Source organism: Varroa jacobsoni, unplaced genomic scaffold, assembly GCF_002532875.2.
Source record: "Varroa jacobsoni isolate VJ856 unplaced genomic scaffold, vjacob_1.0 scaffold_106, whole genome shotgun sequence".
Taxonomy (NCBI): Eukaryota; Metazoa; Arthropoda; class Arachnida; order Mesostigmata; family Varroidae; genus Varroa; species Varroa jacobsoni.
The window spans coordinates 66,836-91,508 of NW_019213008.1; the positions used below are offsets into that span (position 1 = coordinate 66,836).

Consider the following 24,673-nt stretch of genomic DNA (forward strand, 5'->3'; position numbering starts at 1 on the left):
CTTCATTTTGTAATCATAGCAAATTTGCATGAAACGCTTTCTGTGTTTTGTTATCGTTCGGTTTTTTCCTCTAACTTACCTCTTTGAGGAGGCGAAAAGGTGGCCAGTTTGAAAAGACCTCAGTTCTCATTAAACATAACCTGCTAACCCGTCTGTATTACAACATTGTCATAAAAGAAGTGATATGTTATATAAAATTTATGTAGCTAAATGCCTAAATGGTGTATTCTATATAATCTTCATAAAGCTAAAACCCAGGTATAATATTTACCGTTAATACAGCAAAATATACAAGGCGCTTTCCAATATGACCTTACTGACAGTGAGCGGGCCACGCGATGGGGCAACCTAGTTCCGGTGACCTTTGTTTAGATACACGTCTGCTTTGATACACATATTTCTTTAGAGGCAATCAGGTGTTTTTAAGCTAAGGCTGCAAGGTACAAGGTGACTCGCGGAGAAGGATAATAGGCTTCACGCAGAGGTTGATTGCTTATATCCAGCTGTGCATTCATATCTGCATAAGATTATCTCTTGTGCCTAGACATTTGCTCAATAACAGAACTATGGTAACAAGAGGCCTGCTGCTTTTCCCAATGATCTGCTAGCGATAAGACTCGTAGCATAATTTTAGTAGTAAAGTACTGATACAATCGGGAGATTTATAGGCGGCTCCGTCCCATTCACTGTATTAACACTAGTATTCTACTTATTGCTTTTCACGCTACATGTTACTTGTTTTACACAGCCTACTTTGTTCATTTTTATCTGTTTGAAAGTTAACTTTCTCCAAACACAATTCTTCTTTGATTTCCTAAAAGCTGAAAAAGAATACGTGAACAAAGCTAGAAGCTGATATAGTAAATAACGATAATACGAAGCTCGACTCAACAAGATTAGGACAAGCCATATATGTGTACGGCAGTTAAAGCCTATTGTTCTTGAAGATGGTATCTAGGCGTAGGACAAAGATGGTGTTAGGCTTTGGAAGTGCTTATTGTCGATGCAAATGAAAGGTGCAACACTGGAGTGATGCACTGAAATTGTTTTTAGTGTTCATAATCTGCAGATGTTTTTCAATCCTCAGGCTAATCCATTGCGACGGCAAATTACCAGACTTATACACGAACCGACCGGCGTCATCACTTTCTTTTATAAATATGTCACCGTAAATTACGTTACATTAGTCTGTGCATTGTAACTTCTTTCCAACTCTATGTGTTTTATAGCGCAAATGAAGAGTGTAGCATACTGTATGATTCTCTATGGATAAACTGTTGGCCTCTTTGAATCGAAGGGGGTGTCACTCTATAGGAATGGACCCCATTCGCACAGGATCGGCAGATGTCTTCAGCCGTCCATTGAAAGGCCAATAGCAAGAATCTAACCATTAGAATGAAATATTGACTTCGCGATGGTGAAACGACATTTTACTAACCGCATACGCCCCGTTTCTTTCACTTTACTCTCAAGTACAGGTCTTCTCGATGCGTGCGTTCCGGCGTTCATGGCTGCCTCGCGCCGTCGAACTGGCCAAAGTCCGACTCCATCGCTTATACCGTTAGAAAGAGATTTCTTCACACCCGAACTAATTAAGAAGCAATGCCGCCGAAGCGAGCGGAGTCATTTATTTCGAATCGAGCTGGTAAAATTGATATGGCACGAAAAGCAACGATGTACATGAATAATAAACTTTTTAGTCCGGCGTTGGACTAGCTGGATGGGTCGCTTGTTAAGCTGTCAGTTGAAAGCAGTCTGCCTGCTTAACCAGGCTACCCCTCTTAATTTCTATTATTTGTCACCCAAACAAACATGCTTTACTAGTTTTAATAAAGTAAACGAGTAACAATTGTTTCCTATGTGTGTTGTCCGCTCACTTAGAAAGGGATATTTAATAACACAACTAGCCTAAACGTATGTAGAATGCTAAAAATTAAATTCAGATTTTATTTGTACGGAATGAGCTCACATTTGTAACACGGACATCTTAATAGTAACTTATCCTTGTAAATGCAGCGATCACCATGATGCAGCGCTCGGTTCGCCGCTTCTTTGTACCGTTCGTCTCTTCCATCTGATTCGCGCGTGAATCGGGATGAGGTCAAGAATTTGAGTTGGCCGCCCATCCGGCCCTTGAGGACTCCGCAGGTTGTAAAGGCTGGAACAAACAAGTGTACTGCGCTAGTTGTATCTTACGGGTCTCAATATTCTACGAATCTATGGATAGAGGTGCACGAGGCAACGTGCATGCCTTCGTAAGGTATGCTTTGCTTCTTATTCGAACCCTAAAAATGAACGATTATGTGACGTAGGGCGTCTACGTTACGATGCCAAAGGGGAAAAACCGCCGAAAACAGGGGATGCCAGAGAGTATATTAATACTCCTATTGACATAGCATTAGGCTTTGATAAGCGTAACATTATGTCCGAATTCAAGCATAGGCGCACTTCGTTTCGTGCTGGGAGTCGGCCGTCCTATGAAGTGCCTTCTTAAAGAAGGCGATCTTAAACGTAAAACTCGAAACATAGAGGCTTTTATGCATCGCTCTTTAGAGTTCCTCATGAGACTCATGGATCGTTGACGTCGTAATCGAGGGCAGGCGGTTTGGCTATTTGATGCCAACGCTAGATCTCCAATTATTTCCTGGATTCACCAAAGAAAGATCCAACGTAGGCTTCAATTCGCTTATTTTCTTAACTTTCCATGTCCTATAAAGGACAACCGCTGAACAAGCATATCCAACTATTGATTTACTTCGAGAAGATTCAGAGAGAGAAATTACACATAAGGAACGTGAGCAGCGAATATATGGCTATCTAGAAACTGCTAGATCGCTGGTGAAAATGCGCAAAAAATAAAGCAGAGTAATTCTAAAAATCATCCTTTTAACCCAATTGCTTCAAAGGTTATTAAATTTCAAAGTCAAGTCCGTCAGATTTGCTTGTAACCCTTGCCTTACTCTAGCCTTGCACGGACTAACGCTCACAGGTGCATCTTATGCAATATCATACTTATTATACAAAATGCTTGTAAACGCTGTTTGTGCAGTCACCTCATCTCTGTAGAAAGCTTTATCGTTAGCTCGTACCACTACCACCGTTGCAGCTGCTACTGTTGTTGCCTTCGATATAGCAAAGATTTCAGGTAGAGTGAAATCAGTGACAGACGTTATGATATTATGAAAGCTCCAAGCTTCGCGTTGGGTGAGGTAGTGAGGGACGTAGATTTCAGCATGACAGCAACCTTTTTCACCTTGTTTTCAGCGTGAAGCGCGTACGTACTGAACGTGATATTGTTGTCACATACTGCTCTCGACCGGCCGATAGGCCCTGATCAGTAGGCCCATGGAAGTTTTTGGGGCTAGCTAATCTCGTCATTGTTTATTCATCAAAGTAGGTACTGAAAGATTTATCACGCGCCGATGGCTGAGCTTAAGCTATCATAGCATAGGCACTATTAGAGGATGAAGAAGGAAAAGGGTACTTGTTTGTGGAAGGGAAATCCTTCGGCCCTTTTTCTAATGTATCTCAAAGCAAAGACTTTGAGGTATACGTTTTTTAACACTGGTATCAAAACATCATTGTGATTCTTATGCCTAAACCATCGAAATATCGGGTGGCAGGCGACGGCTATTAAGATGTAGTTAGAGATAGATTCATAAATTATTTCCTTTGTTTATACTTTTATATAGGCTTCCTTTAGACATTGGTCCCAAAACTACAATATATCGGCAAGCGGCTAAAGCTTTTTATTGTTTAGCTAAAGCAGCTGTTTATTGGTTACATTTCCATATATATACACATGTTTCATATATATATATATATATATATATATATATATATATATACGCTTGCATTTAAGGTGAACACAGAAATTGTTAATGAGGTGCAGCTAGTGTCGTTGATGAGAGCTGTTAAGAGTCAGCAGCCTGGGGGGACGCATAATGGGGACGCATGTTTCGATTTGCAGAATTCACTTCGTACTCTAATGCACCATGTTTAGCGAAGCTACTGTAAAATATTACGAAAATTCAGAATTTAGGAGAATTAGATGGCAAGAGTAGCTTTGACCTTTAGTGGAATCCTGATCAACTTCGAGAACATTACATAGAGAAAGTTAGAGTTTCATTTAGTACAATTTGGGCTGCAGACCAAAATCCTGTCACAGGAAAAAGTCGCACCTTAGTGTATTTCGTAAGATCAGCCGAAACGTTAAGTCCAGCTCAACCAAGACTTTCAAATTGGAGTTTTCTTATTGAAGCCAGAAGTTCAGAGATAACGTATCCTATTTACTTGTGTTTTGATCGACTGCCACCTGAGGACATACTTTTTAAAAAGATGTGTTCGTTTTGCTTACTAAATTCTCAAGGTACATAGAAAACGTCAAGCCTTTATTAAGTAGCGGATTATCCATTCACTCTGGCTTGTGGATGGAACCGATTCGGGTTCCTATTGGCTAGTATTTTCGCTAAAGTCTCTGAAGTCATTGTGAATATTTGAAGCACCAAATCGGGTACTTAGTTAAGAATATTTTTTAGCATCCGATCCGAGGGCAAAGAAATTTCTATCGTTCGAAACATTTAGAGAATGCATATTAGCTGTTACACAAAAGTAATCCAATAATTAAAGCTAGATATTGTTTCTTCCTTAAAGTAAGTTAAGATGGACAAGTAAAGCTATGCAATAGAATACATGGCCAATAATCGCAGTAGACGGCTTCATCTGCTAAAATCTTCCCATCCGCCTTGGTCGAATCTCTAGCCGAACCTTGAGATACAGCCTTAAATATAACATTATATACTGAGCAATTTTAATTATTTTTGAACATAATCGTTATACTTAGCTCACTGCAGTAATTATGCGTTTCTATTATTCCATAGAAGTTCGCGTTCCTTCAGGATAAGTTCTTTGGTTTGACTTAATTGAATGGTGAATAAAGCACTTGCAAAGCCAAAAACACCGATAACTTTTGTTGTACTTGGCAAACAGGTTGAAAGCATCAATTTCCCATCGATGCACGTAATTGCTATTCAAAACTGAAAATACGGTAACGATGTCCTCGTCCCGTGCATTGAGTTAAAGGCTATCCTCGATGTATATAGAGAAATATAATTTTTTTTGTAGTATTTATTTGCTATCCGCTAGTACTATAAGTTAAACGAAAGCATTTATATGCAAAGGTCCTTAAGCGTTCAGGTATAGATAACCGAATTACGACAAACAGACATAACACTCTACAATAACAGCATTGGTGGTTATTACAGGAATGACGGCAAAAGCAGCACAAAGCACGAAATGCTTACTTTTTATAACTCCAACCTAACCTCTAAATTTACTGTTATAGTTAACAATTATCTTGCTTCGTGCGAAACAACGAAGATAAAGAGCACACACGACATGGGGCGGTTAATCAAATAAAATCTTGATGCGAGAATAAACTTCCATAACAAAACTATTGTATATGGAAACGCAACTTGTTCTTTTTGTAAGCTTCATATCCGGTAACTTCAATCAGTTTGAATCAACTTGATCGCAAGCATAGAGTGTCGGGAACACTGACCTTAGAAATGTACTGAGAGAGAGAGTAGTCTTGCACTGCTAAAAATGCTAGATAATGATAAAGGTCAAAGTGTCGTTGTGCAGAGCCTTAGGACACCTTTTTGTCGCTCCGTGTCCTTCAAAGGTTCAAAGATTTTTTTACCAGTGACATTTGCGGCAGCGTCGCTGTATTTCTTCGGCTGCTTTACACACCGAGGAATAGTGCACTGGTCAGCGAGCTTGTGCTAATGGCTACTCCTTGCCTGCTGGAATTATGGCGTCGCCTGAGAAGCTATCGAAACGCACTGAGTAAATTGGACCCAATATCAATTCTAGACGGAGAAGGGCTTGGTGGATTCTAAGTCAGGTCTTCTATAACGTTGCTAAAGGGATTCCCTTCTGTCGTTACGCTTTGTTCGGCCTATGGATTTTTCTACTCTGTTCCTTTTGTTGTCTGTTTGTATTCATTTTCATAGACGAAGTCCGATGAATTAGCCCAGGAAAAGGGGTATGATAATGATAAGCAAACCTGGCACAACAATCGATTTTCCTATCATTTAACACAGCGAGTACCAACTACTATCACCATCTACCAGGGCTAGGATTAACAATTATCCGGACCAACAGAAAATAAAATCAGTATATGAATACCGGAAGGCCGAATTTCCCTATTACGAGACGAATCCTCACAGGCGGCACAATATGATGTTGCGGAGCCCAGAGCAAGAAGCTTGAGATACAAACAGATTAGAATATGTATGTGCATGTCTGTGTACTTTATACACATTTTTAAAGCACCTGCATTTGTTAGCTACATACCTGCATACACTAAGAGGATTAACCCATGCAGTAATTAATTCCTGCGAAAAAAAACTGAGTAGTTCGCTGGTCGTCAACCGCTTGGGGAATATTATACATGCACATCCTAATAGGCATATATAAAAAGAACATTTCAAAAGTGAGTGGTAATATTGGTTAGAGCCGACTGATGATAGAAACAACGAGCATTACATTTCTGCTGCGGCCCGTTAAATTCAGTACCGTAGAGGCTATTCTTTAGGATGTTATTTAATGTAACTAGAAGCCTTGAACAATTTATAGTAAACAATTGCACTCGAACGATGAATATCTTTAAGCTGAACTATGACAGCGAGTGTATGTAGGCCACATTCAGAACAGAAGATACCAAATACTGTATAACTGATGCGGGCTTTGCCTTATGCACGGCCATTATGATGTCATACTCAGCATTGGCCTCTCATTTAATTTTCCCTACTCGTCATCTGACGCTGCCTACTCTTTTCTCCGTTCTCTTTAGTAGTGATCTCACCCGGGGCCATTTATAACACAATAACTAGTTCAATGTTGCTTTGATGACACGGTGTTTTTGACGCATATTCCGCATGCTTTACGCAGGTTGACACGTTTCTATCTGACGCGCGAAACCATCTCGTAGTCAGTTATGACATCTAAACATTTCACTTTCAACCTTAAGTACGTATTATATATTATTAGCGTGATCAGCAAAAACATGATTTAAGCATATTTTTTATCTCACCTTTTGATCTTGATTCAGATAGTCAAAGAAATAATCTAGTCCTTTTGGCTTGTCGCTTTTCCTTAAGCAGGACGCAGTTACCTTACTTGTTTTTAACGCGCTCATTCCAATATGTTCAATATAGTCAATGTACTTTGGATTAAGATCCAGCAGACGGCAGAATGACATGTCTGTGTGACCTGAAATCGCAATGGCTTTAGAGCGATCAGACAATTTTTCCAGACTATATTCAAAGTTTCACACAACTTTGGAAGCATAAACGATGTTTTTTAATATAACCGCTGATCATCTATTGCCTTTAGGTCAAAGATGCGATACGGTTAGAGCAGCAGCTTACCTATATCGATAGCTGAACGTTCAAAGAACCCCCCCCCCCCAGAAGGAATCGCCTGTTATGTCATAAACGTGCACGGGCTTGCATGTGTATTATACTACTGATACAAAAAGTAAACAGGGAAACTTTAATATACTCACATATAAGGAGACATATCAAGGGCCCCGTCAGCAAAGCTTTGCAATTGTAGAACAAGCGTCTCTTTTATGAATTGGTGGTAACGAGGCCAGACAGTGAGATAACGTTCGCGTTTTGCAACGAGGGTAAAACTTCCATTGTAAATACAAAACAACCGTCATAAGCGCGAGATATCTTGAAAAAATACGTTGACAGCATTACTTGGGAAACAACTCACTCATGTCAGAGCTAAGCAATAATTTTTTGATAATAATAATTGTGATGTAGGAAACCTACTAAATCTCCCTTCATTTTCTAAGAATAAAGCCAATTTATTTTATTACTTTTATTATTAATGAAACTATGCTGCTCTTGCATCTAAAACTTTGTGTTGAGAAGATCACTGCTTTTTTTTGGGCATTGTATACACCAAGGAACATTATGGGTCGAAGGCCGCAGACCTTGGAATGGCGTAGTGAAGATATAAGCAGGCCCTAAGTTGTTCCGAGTAGCTCCAGAAACACCTTCATTAATAATAGTTGATAAAATAGCTTTTCCTTTTTTAGATGCAGGTTCTCATTTCTTATTCACTAGCCAAAGTTGAGAATTCGACAGGTAGGCTATTCGTGAAGCTTGAGTATAGTGGAGTACGCGGTTTCGGTACAGATAGTCCCCGGGCTGTGGGACAGTCCTGGCTGAGGTTGTGGTTGAGACCTTGGCTACTTTCCTTCAGAGTTGGCCGGATGCAACAAAAGTTACAGTGGTCTCGCGGCCTGAACGAACAGGTCCAGCAACAGCCCGCAAGAGAATGAAATTCCCAGAGTGATTACACAGGAGGACTGCCTATTTACTGCAGTGTCCTTCAGAAAAGGCAATTTTTCCGTCTCTATGTTTTCTTCGTCTGTCTTTACAGCTCTTTTCTTTTATTATTCTCTGACTAGCTAGTTTCTTGGATCTATAGTTGTACTGTTCCTGCCGTCAGATTTGCTTGCCGTTGTCCCCGTAAACGGTTGCCGCACAAATGCGTGTCGCTTTGAAGTGAACATGCTCAGTCAAGCTTTGGTTCTACGCCGATGGCAACCTCTGTCAATACGATTTCGTCCGATCCTTTCTTAGTCTTCCGCTATTTCACAGTGTCACTGCCAGCGCGACTTTTGCTTTTCGTCCAAAAGATCCTGGATAAAATGAGGTAAAAGGTTCGGGCCTGTCTTTGTGTATATTTCCAGTTCGCCTGACCCAGGAGCGAACTTCAGATCTCCGGCAAGTCGGTTTTCCTCTTCCCTTTCGACCGGCACAGTATCTCTGTCGGTTTTGAGGCGGCCTGTATCTATTGAGCGTGCCGTGAAACTGACAAATTTTTTTCGTTTTCTTTCATCCTTCTGTTCACGTTTACTGTCTTGTGGCTGAACCATTTGAAGCGCCAATGTTTTCGCTTTACTGCGTTCGTGTTATTGTTCTTCCTAAAAAAGAGAGAGAGAGAGAAAGAAGGTAGTAAACAAAGCTACGAGCGCACTCGCCCACTCTGTTGGGAGCGGCGGGAGCAAACGGTACTGGTGGCAACAGACTTGAATTGACTAAGAAGGGAGAGGCTTGGGGCGAGCTAGGCTGACTGACGGTTTCGCGAAAAGGAAAGAGCGCAATACGAATTCGAACAGGTAACCAGTTGGCTTTGGTCGGTCCGTACAAAGGTAGGATCGCATGTAGCTGGCTCTAAAATACGACAAACTAGTCGCCGGTAAGGACCACGACCGGAGACGAACGACAGAGGAGGCTACAACTGCGCCAGAAATAGGAAGACTATCTAGCTGTCAGTGTGTGTGGGGTCGTCACCTTTATTTTGTTCCGTTCCACGCCTCGCCGAACGCGTCAAACAGGTGCAATCAATCAGGCCGGTGAGCGTTTACAAGTTCAAAAACGAGAGAATGTATCGTTTCGAAACTTTTCAAAGACGCGTTTAGCAACGTTTACCCATAAGGCGGCGCCTTAGGCCCACTAAACAATAGCAAAAAAGTGCAGTCAGATATTGCAGGTAGGGAACTGAATGTCGATAGAAAAAATACAGGGAATGCGACAAACGATTCGGACAAAGAGAAAGGTTAGGCGTGCCTGCAGCCTGAATCTTCAATGACGAAGTATTGTATGACCGAACGAAAGAAAGAACCAAAACGAACAAACGCGAGAAATCGAATTACACATATTTTTAGCAATGCTTCGACAGGAAAACAGGGAAATTCTTACAGTCATCTGTTGAATTGTAGGTATAGTCGTCGCCAAACAACATGATGACTCTTCTGTTTTCCTAGCTTGTCCTTATGTTCTAATGCTAGACATTACGTCGAAACTGTACGTTAAGTTGCCTATTGACATAGGTTTAAGGACGAAACAACAATGGAGAAAAAGTACAAAAGCGAGACATGGTCCAGCTAGCAGGGCTGCGCCGAGAAGACAAAGGTCTGCTGTAGGGGGCCATATTTTATTATATATATCTTGATATATTCTACATTTTTTACAGTGTATAGAATCGGAACGTGTCATACAGAATAGAATACATAGTAATCTTGTAAAGCTGATGTCAAGCAGAATGTGTAAGGATATGATCCGTGGTCCTCGTACCCAGCCCACTCTGGCGGGGAAGGCAACGGCGAATAAAAAAACACAGAGCAAAAATTTCTTTCGGGAAAAAAATGTGACAAGAAATAGTTGTGTGAATCATTTTTCAAATATAGTAAAAGAATGCTCCAGTGAGGTCATTTTTGCCATAGTTGAAATAAAAATGCTGTATGCTATATGTTTTGAAAAATAGCGAAATCAAAGTCACACCTTTTTACACGTGTACACCCTATGTTTTGGGGCAGTTTTAGGCAGATATGACAGACTTCGATAAAAAAATTTTTGCGACTGACATCTTTAAGGTATTGGTTTAATTTTAACAAACGTTAATGAAATTATGTAAAGCAGCAGCTAAATACCTAACCTAGAAAGGTACTAGGATTAGCATGCAAACTTAGTTAAGAAGTTTCCGACAACTTCGCAACATCTCTCGATTTATGGATGCTGCAGCGTCGGATCCTATCACCATCACAAACTCCAAGTCTCGCAAGTATAACTAGGGTAGTTCGCCTAAATTTAAGCTCTATATATGGTTCCGTGTTGTGTGACGACACATTCGAGTTTCGTCACACACATCATTTCTACATACTAATTCAGCGAGAAACATTGTCAGACTCGATACTACGTGCCGTATGATTCTTTGCTAACATAAATGATGGCTGTTTAAAATGCGAAAAATGTTAAGAGGCCCCGCGAATACGGATAGAACAAAACGAACCGCGAAGCGAAAGCTCATTTTTTGGTTACAGGATGGTTTCCAGCTAGGCTTTTGAGCTCGTGGCTACTCTGTTGAAAGGAAATTCACGTTCAGGCCGAGGCAATGGCGATGCTGGTATCTTGAGCCAGCTTCGCAGGATCAGCATGTTATCTAGCAGCTGGCATACACCAAGTAGGTACAAATGCAGTAAAAGTAAAACCAAGCTATCCCTGCTGCGTTTCCTGGCTGGCCGTCCGTCACCTTTTTGGTATTTATATCAAACTCCTATTTTTTCATACGCCTATCTTTTTTGTTTGTTAGGGGTTTCGTTACTGCATTAGCTAACGAAATGGATGATTACGCTATTTTTCACCTGCTATGAGTGATACTGTTACTTTACGGTCATTACCACTGATTAATATGGCAACGGCGTCCGCACTGATCGAAAGTCCGAGCGGGGTCGACAGTAGCAACAACAAATATTGTGCCAGTCCACTTGAAATGTTCGGCTGACGAAACAGGGGCAAGTAATAGAACCTGACAGTCCCGCTTGTTTGCAACTCATAGGGCATCAAGGCGTGCATTGCGCGAACGAACTCTGCCTTCTCGCCTGGCTTTTCAATTGTAGCAGCATATTCACTGCCACAAGAGTCACCATTGCAGACCCTACTATTCAGACATACAATTGTTAACGGAGTGACGACTGGTCACAGCGTTTTGAGTGAGGATGACGGTGGAATGCAGTATTGCAACGATACTCGAAAAAAAAGACGGATTGAGGACATGCGAGCCTACAGTAGGGCTACGCAGACTTGCAGGCCAAGCAAAAGGGCATTTTCGCCAAGCGACTGTACCTTCGAAGCCAGTGAATCAGTGCCAATGCTACTGTGCGTTAGCCAACACGGAGAATACCACGATCTTTGGGTGTGCAGTTGGCTTTTATCAAGTCACGCTCCATAACATATGTACCACGTACCATTACATGCCACACTAATGTACTTTACGTAACCGGAAAGTGCCTACGATACTATGGAGACAGCAAAGCGCCATCTGCCGCTTGGGCAAACGTAGGGTTACTGTGAGCCATTAGATGGACCACAATGCCATCAACACAAATGCATAGACTCAAGTAGCAGTACATACGAATATGAACGGTTAGCGGAAAACTTGACTAGACAATTGAGTTTTTCTATCTTAACAGGATCTATTATTTTGAAAGCCGGAAAACTGAAAGCAAAGATATAAAAATTATTTAATTTATAAATACAGCACTAGGTGCTGCGGGTAGCGTGTCGGCTGTATTCGGTTAACGACGCTGCTACAAAGCGAGGGAGAACAATGTTGAACGTCCCAATCAGTTATATAGGGGCGTATGCATGAACCAAGCAAAGTTGTATAATTTATAATTCGCTTTCTATATATAGTCCTATATCGGAGAATCGAATAATTGATCTCCCAAACAAATCTTCTCGCTTAAATGACTGAAGCTAATAAATAAGTAATCTTTTCTTTAAATACAAGCGCACACTTAATAATGTAGTGCAACAATATTATTGTGTATGTGTTACATGGTACTACTTATACTAATTACAATAACCATACGTTCTCTGTGCAGGCCATGTATGTGGTACGCGGAGTCCTATCGCGGCTTGATTCACTTTGATGAATTGATCGAGGTATACAATAAGAACATCTGTCGTGAGCCTCGAGCTTCCACGGGCCGCAATCCTAGCTAGAAGCAGGGGACTGGCGTAGTCCAATATTGACTATACAGGAAAAAAAATTTACTTATTTTATTATGTTTATACCAGTTATTCGTATCTTACATTCGTTTGTTTGAACCGCTCGATATTCCTTTAGCCGGGTGGTACCTACCACTGTGAAACAGAACAGTATGTCTACACGTAACTTCAAAGCTAAACCACCAGGTTTATCTAAACTGAACCGGCAAACACGTTACCCACTACATTGCTTCAGCACTTCGTCATATGATCTAGACGTTGAATCAATTGCTATAGTTCTATGGGCAATGAAAATTAATAGAACAAACAGATTATTTAGATAATACCGATGGGTGTTTGGCAGATTTATTTGCCAGATAAGACAGTTCTAGGTCGCCTAAAGCCAATAAGAACTAACTAGGGATCCCGCTTTTACTACCTAGCTTTATTTTTCTAATCGCGTCAATATTCACTACTGTGTACCACCACAACACCCACGACCAAGTCGCTCAATACCAGCAGTTCTAATTATGACTGTGCTCTTTTTATCGTCAGAAATCCCAAAATCGAATGTATGCCACTTGGCCGTATCTCCGACAGAGTAGCTAATCAAGGCAAGATAAACATGTTCCCTGAGTGAACTTCAGACCCAAAGCGAACCTAGAAACAGTGCAATTTAGCGTTGTTATCGTACGAAAATTGTATCGAGGTGAATCTTTGTTCCCTTGGCGGATCTGGATAACCCAGAGCAAATTTATTACATGATTAAGGTATGGTGGCCTGCTTATGTATTTGTTACACTTTATTCCTGATTTGATCTTTTGTGGCACAAGTTGCGATCAATTAATATAGAAGTATAGTCGTTTTGTAAGCCATTTTAATCACGATTTGTTGAAAAGGCAGCTAGAGCATGCTGGAGGTCGCACAATAGATGTTAACTTAGGTACCTGTCGACCGCCTATATAATACGTTGCGTTTCTCAGCGTCAATTATGAAGTGTTTTGATAAGGTTATTAATAAGTAGTAACTATATATTTAAGATTTTAGGTGATTCGAAAATCTAATTATTATATCGTATACATTAACATTAGATACTGAAGTTGCTTACAAACCAACCCTATCATCCATTAAGACGTCATTTTCGCACTAATTCCGCTGAGCAAGTAGTCATCTCATTCTTAAAGGCCGACCATACACCTACGATACAAAATGTCCTATTCGTTTATATACGGTGTGCAGGTTTTTGGGCAACCGTTTCGTATCTATCGCCTACATAAATAAATATAAACACGAATGAGTAAATATTATCATTCATATTTATACCAGCTAGACCGAGGGGTTTTTCGGTGTCAAGTATCATTTTCACATCTTCGGATACTTCAGTATGAATACTCGTGTTTGTAACAACGTCGACCCTCTTTTGCCTCGTTTCGGGCTCGCTGGACGTTGGGAGTTCGAATGACGTACGCACTCGGCTTGCGTCCTTTAAACATGGAAAAATTTTGAATGCTCCCTAGGTAGCTGTGTCACTGATGTTTGTAGATTTAGGTCGTAACACAGATACATAAGTGAGCATATTAGTTAACTTTTCAAGAAGCAAAATAATTCTTTACCTATGTTAACCAGCTTGTCACTACGTGTCGTTTCAGGTATCCTGAACTTTAAGTTATTCTATGACTAGTGAAACCTTTATAGTTTCTGTTTGGGCAGGAGTGAAACGATGTTGATGTTCATTCTTCTTCTAGCTATTATACAATACCTCTGTCTGTTCTTATTTTGCACATCGGACTTGATGAAGAGATACCTGGTTACGAATTTCTATTATACTGATGAATCCGTTTCTTGCTATAATGTCCGCGCAAAACAATATCATAATAGCATCTGAAATTGCCAGCTTCGGCTCATTGGGCGAAGGTCCTAGTTTACTCTATTCATTCGACTGACACAGTCAATTTATATATTGGATGTAGTACCTGTTTTAGGTTAAGCTTTTGTTGGTTGGTACCAACAACATAGGGGCTAGCGTTGAGCCAGGATGATTGCATCAATTGTCGAATGTGTCCGTGTTGTCTTTATTTAGCTGTTGCAATTAGAAGTGGTTGGTTCGTTCAGATGCAGAACTTTCGAAAAAATGCATATCGGGAGTAGGTTTGTTTTCCCCGCTATTATCTTGCTGGCAAGGTTGCTGCCGCGACGAACAAATGTCGAAGGCAAACATGCAAAGAGCGTTACCGTTGGCCAGTCTAGGTGTAACTGTTCTAAAAGCAGAAATTTCGACTAGAACGACAAATCGTGCTCAGAGCGGCCATGAGAAACGAAATAACGACGACAAACAGCAGGCACCTCCTTACGCAGAATGATTCGCAAGCTGACTGCACGGCTAGAGATGACCTAGATAAGTTCTGTTAGCCGTTTGCCTATACCAGAACAGAGCGAAAAGGAAGGAAAGTGGACCCTTATGAAACAGATGACAACATACCTTTTATTGCCAGCCCGATAAAAAAAAAAAAGTACAAGATCGCTATCGGCGATGATAGGTGGATCCTTTACAACATCACTAAACACAAACCAGATGGTTACGCGTCAGCAAGTAAGTATTCCTGCTTTATACAACTGCATTTCTGTCGATGGTGGGATAAAAAAAAGGAGTGCTACAATTGAATATAAGCTATTCAAGTTCCGCGGAAGAGCTACAGAAAAGCGTTAAGCAAATCAATTCGTTCGTCTCACCTAATGAAATCGACAAAAGAAGCCTTCGGCTAAATAAAGGACGATACTGCTTCACGATAGCGCTATATTGCACACCACTCTCAATGGATCTCCAATAGAAAACTACCTTAATTGGCGTACAGATTGGATATCTTTCCCTTCTGATTATCAGTTGAAAAGGAAAAACACGGCTATAAAGAGAACGAATAGTTCGCTTGGAGGTACGAGATCATTTCACCTCGCGGCATACACCGACTGTCAGAAATATGGGCGAAAATAATAAAAAATAACACTGAGCGATACGTGTTCGCTTGTTTGAACCTAAAACTAAATTAATTCGTTGACGCAGTCAGTCTTCTGTTGTTATTATGATGTTGTCAATCGTGGCCTCAAAAAATGCCATTTGTAAAAACATGCTTAAAAAGTCTTTCTAGTATAAAACGCATCTATATTTTTCACGTTACCATAGTTTTCGAGGGATACAAAAATTGCGCAGCTATAAGGCTGAGCGTATGTACCCTCTAGCTTTTATCAGCCACTATGAAGCACTCAAGGCCGAGGGACTGTAAGGGAAAAAAATTGGACACGATTATCATGTATTAAATTCTTGCTGCCCACTGCTGTTTTGTTTTTGGGTAGTGAGTAACCGGGTGTAATTGTTGTAATTGTATGATAACGTGTGCCTGTAAGATGGCCACAGTAAATAATCTTATGGATTATATATATGGGAGTTCAATATCGATAAATGCTATCGACAAAATTGGGGTGAAAACATTTTTGTCGACTAGTCTATTACAAGTATAGCTTAGGGATCCTATGTAATTTCAACAATTATACTTGCCCTTACAAGGTATTTCATATGTATTTTTCTACAGAGCCTAGAATGTTTCACAACGGCTTCATCGGTCGAGTCAAATAATATAAAATCGTCTCCGGGCGTATTATCACGCATCGGTTACGAGTGACTGTTTCAAGCTTATTTTCATAAAGATGTCTATTTGCTGGCCGTTCGTGCTGCATTAAATGCGAACTCCAATCTGTTCATTAAGTACTGCACTCTTATCTGCTCTTCAGAGCCCTTCTTCGGCGTTTTCAGTAGCCTCAATTCAGTATGGTTGTTACAAAACGAATGAGTGTGAAATGCGTGAATGTTCAGTAATCCCGAAAAGCTTGCACTGCTAGCCTATGCGGAAGCGTCCTCCTGCGTATGTGATCATCTGTGCTTGGTATGTAAATTCTAATATCTTTGCTTTATCGTCTAGCTGTTAAGATGATGTTAGCTGAACATGTTTGGACGCCTTAACAAGGGGAGAGTACGCTTTTGTTCCGTGCCGCCTTGCATTACCACGTGTATACCTAAAGCCCTGCGTGTGGATAGCGAACGAAGAACTGTTCGGCAGCGTATTCGAGTTAAGTGTCGTCCATAGAGCAATAGAAAACGTAAGTAACTGTTAGTTAATACTTCCTGGCCGGCGGTCTTCACTTGCTAAGTTCAAAGGGCCAACTGTCTGCTAAAGTATCTGGAATCAGTCACAGACGTAAATTACGTTCATGACGCATTAGCACGCGTAAAAAGTACAGTTCACTATTATAATCATTATTACGCTATAACATATCGGGAAAACGCTTGCGAGGGGTGGCACGCAATGCGCGACTAGAAGGAGACGGACCGTTGTCTCACTGCCGGAAAAACACTGTCAAAATTGGCTATCGTCTTTGGAGCCACTTGGCGCTGCTGCAATACCATCATAATCGAGATCGTAGTGAAAGGAATATAAAAAGCTCTCTTAGGTTGCGTTGGCGAAAAATGTTTGAACGTAATGCCACATACCGACATCCGTATTGATTTTCTTCTTTCCGTACTTGGCTGGCAATCAGCTGAGCGAAAATGAAGTGACCTATCCGAAATCACTCGGTCTTAGTGATTTAACAAGCAAATCCTAATGACATCCATTCAGATCAGACCTCTGAAGTCGGCGTCATACTTTAGACTAATTTTCAGAACAGCTAAAATTGAAATACGTTTTTCACGTCGCACTTATGCCAGTAGGATTCAACTCTACCGCGAAATAACAAATATACTAGAGCGCCAAATATGTGTCTCTATTCGCGCATTAATTTTTTGTGTTATATTATTCGGCAGGTTAGGGGTCAGTGGATGTCTCAGCTTCACTGTGCCATTTAATAATTTCGATTAGAAACAAAGGTGTCGACGTAATCGGCTCGTCATCAACGGTACCTCGTCTTGCCTTTATTGAGATCAATCCATTGACACGGATAAACTTGTTGAAGCCGACAGACGTCTCCTGAATATTAGAAATGGATCTGCGAAATCGAAGTAACTTTGCATAAAGTCGATATTAAGTTATGGTTTTCGATAGGCACCACCGTTTAGCTTACTTTCGACATTCTTCTCATTGTTGCGGGTTTCACCAAAATATCGATTGTTCTCATATCTGTTTTAAACGATCATGAACGCTTTCTGAGCCGCGTTTGTTAGTTATAGGTAGCCAGGTTCAATTCAATAGTGTGGTGAAGCTTTCAACGAACGGCGCGGTACTACTCATAAAAAAAAAGAACAGGTAGATGGGACAGCATAAAAAACGCGCCTGTGCACGTATATACTGAATCTAATAATATTACAATACGTTGTAACCTATAATTATATTAATTTATGATTAATCATAAAACAAAGCAATATAGTTATTATACTTTATGGCTAACTCCGCAAAAAAACTCGATTATAGTAGTGTTTATAAATACTTTCAAAGCAGTACACCATACGGAGATGTGGCTTTTTGAGGGGCGGCAGCTTACATTGAAATAGCATCTAAGAATGTGAACTTATCGTCCTAGTCCTCCTAGTCGACACGTTGGTCCGAAAGTAACATCTTGACATTGGTTTCAAGTCACTATTACGGTCAGGCGGCAAATGATTGATATTCAAAAGGTAAACGTGTAAAATGAGAATCAAGTCGATATGAATGGATCAAAAGCCGACCTAGCCCACAGATGTCATCAGTCGTAAATGCGTATAATAAAGCTTATATGTTAACTGCTAGCAGCCGATAACGTTATATTATCTTTTGTTTAAAATCTAGTTCACAATGAACCCATATGTAGAATACCATAAAAGTGTCGTTTCAGTATAATTATACTGCTAGAGCTTAGTATTTGTTCGAAGCTGCTGTTCACTAACAACAGCTTTGGCCACAGGCATGAAGATAACGTAATTTCTCTTCATTTTAAGTAAGCTATATTATATATATCATATACAATCGCTCTGGAGTAATGGATGATTTTGGATTCAACATTTCTCTCAATGGTTAAGACAGCACATTTACCTTTTGACATTTCACGACTTGAAAATTGCTCGCTCGTACTTCATGAAATCGTACTGCTGATATTATACTATTGTGTAATGTAACCTCAGACAAAATGAGAGGAACATACTGAAGCATTTGGTAGATATGATTTGGATCTATAGCATTGTACTGTCACTCACTAATGCTGAAAAATACGAAAGGATTAACAATTCCTTGTTGACACCACATTTGTCATTCGTACATTTCAAAGAACATAGCCCTTTCGATGTTAAACCCCCCCCCCCCCCAAAGGGAGATCACTCTTTCCTATGCTTTACGGCCACTTTGCGAGATGTTAATATGGATATGCTAATTGTATGAGAAAAAAACCCTTGTTGTTACGGCTATTTCATCGTATTGCTATTAAGTTCCTACCTACGGTAAATCTACTGATATTTAGGTTGAAATTTACCATCTTTGTAATCATCACTTGAGTAGCATACCATAAGACGTTACGCACGATGGCTACATACAAATCGACTGCTTTGGCGAACTTAACAATGTTCGCTCGAAGATTCGAATTTGAAAAACGATCGTAAATAACAAGTAAGTTGTACAACTTCCCCGCTGATAAAATTGAAAAATAATCAAATTAAATAGCCGGCCAAATGAGCAATATCTCTACGCCAAGTATCTTAGCTATACTTCACGTATATATCACACGGTATATGTTCAACTTATTCCAAAGCAGCTTGTTTAAACTGAAAATGTTGCCACCAGATATAGTTAAAGCCACGGGTTATTTCAGGCTCTCAGTATCTAAGTAATCATATTTGACTATCGTATAAGTGAGCTTATTACTAGCTACACTGTTTCGTTGGGGACGATATGCTGAGAGTCATGCGGTTCTATTTACACATCCTTCGGATTTTGCTTAGGGTCTCTGTTAATACTCATCACAGCTTGCGTCACAGTGAACTCAGTAACTTTGATGAACAATGAGTTTTAACAGAAGGCAGGCATGTGCCAGCCTACATAGGTTCCGTTGTTGTTGTTGTTTGTGGCCTTAAGCGTCTGCTCCAAGGTCGATGAAAAATACATTCGATCGTAGATGGCTGTGTAAGCTCAGAAAGGAAATAAGCTTAAAAAATACTTAAAAAAACGAAGACTGTTTGTATATACCCATATTTGTTGATTTATATCTGACTCCAGGTATTCTAGGAAAATGGTTCTTTTTATTCATGGTTTGATCGGTTTTTGCTGATTGTGCAAAGGTTTTTCCGCAGCCGAGAAGCTATTCAAGATATATATATATATATATATATATACAAGATATATACCGAGAGGATACTCAAGATCGTGGAATAATTACGGCGTCCTCCCTGCAATTATATATCTTACATTAAAGAAAACATTATATGTAGAGAAGTTCGAAACGAGCAATATATCCGGCTGCCATGAACGTACAGGGGTCGGAGGAAATCATAGATCTTTAAATTCAATCAAAGATATACACGTTTCGACTCACAATATGTATAAGTTAATAGTTTCCATAAAGTGTGTTGTGCTCGGAACATCGTTGCAGGTATTATATCCGGACAGCAAAAGCATCCAAATTTTCGATATTAAAAACTATCTTGCATTGCACTTCTTTACGCTCCCATAAGCTTTGTGCCGTCCAAGAGTCTTCGATAGCAGGGAACTCCAAATATATATATATATATATATATTTCCCTATGGAAGCAATGAACGCTGTGTCGAAAAGAAAGTGGCCCCTTTTTCGCGCGCGCCTCTTTGCATAGATGTCGTCGACCTTGTACAAACGCTTCGCTAGATAAGAGGCAAGTGAACTGATTTTATGGCGTACCTTTTCATTCCAAAATTGATACCTACGCGCGTTTTTAGAAAGCACAAGCCATTGAATGTATCATCAAGCAATGAAAATACGAAAATGTATCTGAGAGTCTTCAGAAGAGAACTCGACTCGAGGATTCAGCGCAGAGTAACTAATAAAATGTATTTCTCGGGATATATGTTGTACTAAGTATTTGTGGGTTTGCAGAAGCACGAAGCTTTGCATGTAGCTTAATTAAGACAGCCAACTGTGAATAAATAGTAATAAGAAATTTTGTTTTACTTATTTAACAGCATTAAATTAGCTTGTAAATTGAGCTTAAGCTGAATCGGTTGCCTAAGGGCATGTAGGCGTGAACTGAATTTGAATTAATTAGTGTTTTTATTTAGCCATAGAGGAATCCGGGGCATATAAAAGCTGTGTAGGAATGGAATGCAGGCTTTTGGAATCAATACATCTCACTTTAGAGGGTTTTTAGGGGTTTATATATTAGCAGGCCATCTTAAATGATTATTTGTTGTTTTGCGATTGTTTACAGATTTTGTTTCCAACGCCGCCTGTAGTAATCAGGACTATGCTATTTTCAATGTGGCCCTATGTCTGCGTGTACATGCTGCGTAGCTGTACGATTTTCCTATATGATTAATACCACATGCAAGCGATGCACAGAAACTTTCAGGACACAGTCGTTATGTACAGCCTAAGATCCTTCAATAACACTTGCGAATTTCACATTTTATTCAATGCCATTGGGCATATTAACCTTTTTTATTAACTTTTAACCTCTTAGCAGTACAGAAGTTTTCTGCCTGGATCATTTTTTTTTTGCATAGCCAGAATATCTTCTCTGCTGCTATCGTTCTATCTTTTTTGCAAGTATATTTTCAAACCGTGCATTATCAACGAATAGTAATCCATTGACTGACAATAGCTATGTGAGTCCATATGACTTGTTTGCGATATTAGGGCATACACCATATAATACCCGTAACTGTTATATATGTTCCACACACAGAATTTTAATATTATGCGAACTAACCGTTCCCTTATTGTGCTGTAGGTCAGTATGTAAAATTCATGAAAACTTGTTTTCCCCAGTTCTGAGTATGAACTACCAGATATGGTTTTTGCAATAAAGGACAAACAGCGCTTACTTATGAATAAAACGAAGGTTCAAGCCTTTCCGTTGTTTTGTACGTCATCTTTTAGAGTGAATCAGTGCAAACCTCCTGCCGGATATGGCTAACTATATTATTATCTAGCACAAAATGCAGTAATTACTCGTAACGAGGTGCGCACTGTGTTACACACAGACCTATCCGCGACATCCCAGATCCCTTCGTCAGTGAGAAACATATATGAAATATACAATCTAGCGATACAGGGTCTGGAGTAGTTTTGCGCGCCATCGTCCGGGGTTGACCGTGCCTTCAACTTCGCATTGAGTTTGCTATTATTGACTTGCCTTAAGAGCGAATATTCTCGTTTTTGGATATACAATTATTGATTACTGAACCGTCTGAAATTGATTTATGCAATTTCGCAAAAATCTATATAATAATAGTGGTAATAATTTTAACCTGTATTGTTCCATCTATCTCGTACATTTTATCGTATTTATAGCACGACCATCCATAAGAAGCTGATCTTTTTTTAAGTCAAACTCTATGTCAGGCAAATGTCAGGAAATGCGCCGAGTGTTAATTAGATACACGGGCCAGTTCCTATGTTCACGCGCAATCAGAACAACAATGAGAGCTGGAAGCTGTAAAAATATGCTCGAATGGATCCCATAATGGATAAACGGAGCCATAAAAAGACATCTTCGGGGAATACGAAGATTTTGGTACATCGGTGCTTCCATTGTGAGCCACAGCGACTTTTCGGTAAATAGACAGGGCAGATGAGAGTGATTTCGTCATCGATTCACAATAGGTTTAGACACCCACTGGGGCAGAAAATGACAACAGGCAATAGGGGCTGTTAGGTAAACTATTCAACTGAAATTTGTCAACCTTTCAAGTTTTCATTAACACTCGCCTGCGGTTGCGGTTCGAGCTGGCTTTCATTAATTTGATTTAGTAGACATGTATGTGGATTCACTTTCCGGCACCGCTTCAAAGACTGCCCAAAAAGATCTTGGTAGACTTGCCAAGGATTCCTTCAACAAGCGTATGGTGCGAAAAGATAACTATGTTAGAAGTTTCTGTTGCTGTTAGTCACCTTCACTTCATTCACCTTTTCCATAGTTGAGATGATGCGGACCTTCAAGGTGATTTAATTAGTGCAGTCAAAAACGCTTGTTAAACTTAAATAAATCAAACGCCTTAAGTTCGAGTGAATAGAATTTTTCGGAGAACGTTTATTGATGTCAAATTCCAAAGTTTTTATTTGTCCTAGCTCTTCTTTGAGAAGCCTGTAATGATAAAATCTGGGGCTCCGCCTTTTCTCTATTCTAGCTTATTACCCAGACCTTTTTTCGGTCTTTAAAAGCCAGACCCTTTCCGTTCTGATTCCTTATTAGTTTCGTCTTGTAGGGTACGCTCCATCGGACGGCATAGAGCTGGTGTGAGAAGATTTCGTCGCACACATTTTAGAATTGAGACGGGATCAATTAAGGCCAAATTAGCAAAAGACAAGACAAAATAAAGGCTATCGTCATTGGTAAACTATACTGTCAGCTTGGTTCTTTCGTTTTGTCACTCTAAAGGTTGACGCGTCACATTTCCTATTCGTATACAAACTGATATTTCTGCTATATGTTAAATGCGCATCATTGATGCCTAGCAGCCGAAACGACGGGCTTCAAAAAAAAAGTGAACCCCTTTCTCTGTGTTGGCTATTTCTAATAATCTTGTACGCAGAACTTCTCTATTGTTAGAAATGAAAGTTAAAAAGCCAGTTAAATAGTGTCAGACCGATGCAAGATCCGCTTCAAAATGAAACTTCCCATGCCTGGCATCATCTTCTTAGTATGGCCTATGTCTACTTATCATGATTTAATTGTGTCGCTAAGTGGCCACGCCTAGAGTAACTCTTTTTCTTGTATTCAGTGCATCTTTGCGGATAACAAGCGGTTTCAAAAAATCTTATATTGATCGAAATAAGAAACATTTAAACTATAAATGCGCAAGCCCTTTTTGTGTCAAGATTTCGATTTAAAGGATCTGTTTGAGTCAGGGGTTTGCCCATGCTGATGGGGCCGATACCAATAACAGTGTCGCATCACTGACTGATCACTATTATTGTATGAGAAAATAAAAATTAACGTTATTGTGTTTAGGACGTTCGCGGTAAATGCCATGTTCTCCTATTAGGTAGCCTCAGGTAGGTCAAAAATTCTCACCGTGCTCCGTGACATAAACTTTCAACTCACTGTCGACAATACACAATCAAACGTACCAATGTAGAACCGCATAATGCCTACAAATGTTTTTATAAATCAATCATTTTAAAATGTAGCCAGCTAGAATCTGCAAAACTGAATTGATCCCCCAAAACGGAAATACGATAATAATCGCAATTGTCGTCTTAAGCTTAATATACTTAGCATTGCTGATTCCAAGAAGTTTCCTAACTTTGTAAAATAGGAATATCGTCAAATGACTCGCAAGTTCAGGTTCAATTCCGTTAAGGCACGTTTCGGCCTTACGGTTATTCTTTCATTGGTTTTGTTTATACCGAACTTCGCGGACACTTTCATTTACGTTACGTGTCAACGTTCCAAAACTGTATTCATGCTTCACCTTATGCCTAGCATATTCTGTCTCCAATAACGCAACGCATGCTGGCGTTCGTTTCCCATAAAGTATGGTCGTTATGCGTATCTATAGTTTGAGCGATAAGAGGCGAAGAACAGTCAATCCTTACCCTATGCAACCATTATACTAGACGACATTTCAAAGCTTCGAAACAACATGTGAGAGCCAGTAATTTTTTGAGCTCTAGTATCCATTTACTGTGTTCTGTTTCTGGGTTGTATAACGCCATCTTAGATATATGAAGTGTTTAAGCATTACCGCAGCCTCAGGCCATCAATTGATCTGCATTTAATTTTCTGCAGACCTAAATCGATTTATTACTTTATGTTTATTCTCTATCTATTTATTAGTGATGCGTTATCTTCGCTAAAAGTCTTTGTAGTTAAATTTGTCAATTGATTTATGCCTAGTTTTCATTATGCACTAAATGAAATTCGGGTACCCATACGAGCCATGCTTGACAAACCT

The 24,673-nt window shown here is 39.8% G+C and overlaps 1 long non-coding RNA gene across 1 annotated transcript in view; it reads right to left on the reverse strand.

The window, feature by feature from the left end:
- Nucleotides 1-1,874: 1,874 nt before the first annotated feature.
- Nucleotides 1,875-24,673, reverse strand: part of LOC147753917 (uncharacterized) — a 96,060-nt gene continuing 73,261 nt past the window's right edge. The window contains exon 3 of the long non-coding RNA XR_015313130.1: nucleotides 1,875-2,158. This is a non-coding gene — a long non-coding RNA (uncharacterized LOC147753917). The remainder of the gene's footprint in view (nucleotides 2,159-24,673) is intronic.